Source organism: Schistocerca nitens, chromosome 3 (assembly GCF_023898315.1).
Source record: "Schistocerca nitens isolate TAMUIC-IGC-003100 chromosome 3, iqSchNite1.1, whole genome shotgun sequence".
In the NCBI taxonomy this organism is placed as follows: Eukaryota; Metazoa; Arthropoda; class Insecta; order Orthoptera; family Acrididae; genus Schistocerca; species Schistocerca nitens.
Window position 1 is genome coordinate 172834051 of NC_064616.1, and position 674 is coordinate 172834724.

The 674-nt window shown below is 46.1% G+C and overlaps 1 non-coding gene across 1 annotated transcript; it reads left to right on the forward strand.

Annotated features, from left to right (window-relative positions):
- Positions 1 to 348: 348 nt before the first annotated feature.
- Trnas-cga (transfer RNA serine (anticodon CGA)) lies at positions 349 to 423 on the forward strand. Its single transcript has one exon. It is a non-coding gene; the product is annotated as a tRNA-Ser (tRNA).
- Positions 424 to 674: the final 251 nt, after the last annotated feature.

Consider the following 674-nt stretch of genomic DNA (forward strand, 5'->3'; position numbering starts at 1 on the left):
AACCGACATGATAGCGATGAGATTTTCACTCTGCAGTGGAGTGAGCGCTGATATGAAACTTACTGGCAACTGTGTGCCGGACCGAGACTCGGACTCCCGAGTTCGAGTCTCGGACCGGCACACAGTTTTAATCTGCCAGGAAGTTCCATATCAGCGCACACTCCATTGCAGAGTGAAAATGTCATTCTGGAAACATCCCCCAGGCTGTGGCTAAGCCATGTCCCGGCAATATCCTTTCTTTCTGGAGTGTTAGTTCTGCAAGGTTCGCAGGAGTGCTTCTGTAAAGTTTGGAAGGTAGGAGACGAGGTACTGGCAAAAGTAAAGCTGTGAGGACGGGGCGTGAGTCGTGCTTGGGTAGCTCAGTTGGTAGAGCACTTACCCGCGAAAGGTAAAGGTCCCGAGTTCGAGTCTCGGTCCGGAGCACAGTTTTAATCTGCCAGGAAGTTTCATGATAGTGATATTTGCACAGTAAAGTGCTATGTACTAAGTTCATACTCTCAAGAATTCCAGAAGATACGTAAACTAATTCATACCGGAAACTAAGAAACGAAACAGAGGCAAAGAAAACTCGAGATATGGCTAACCATTTAACAACTTCTTTATTTTTTATTTTCCGGATCTGAGGGGTATTATGACCAGCTACAGAAAACTTGCGCTTCTTAAGCATAGGACCA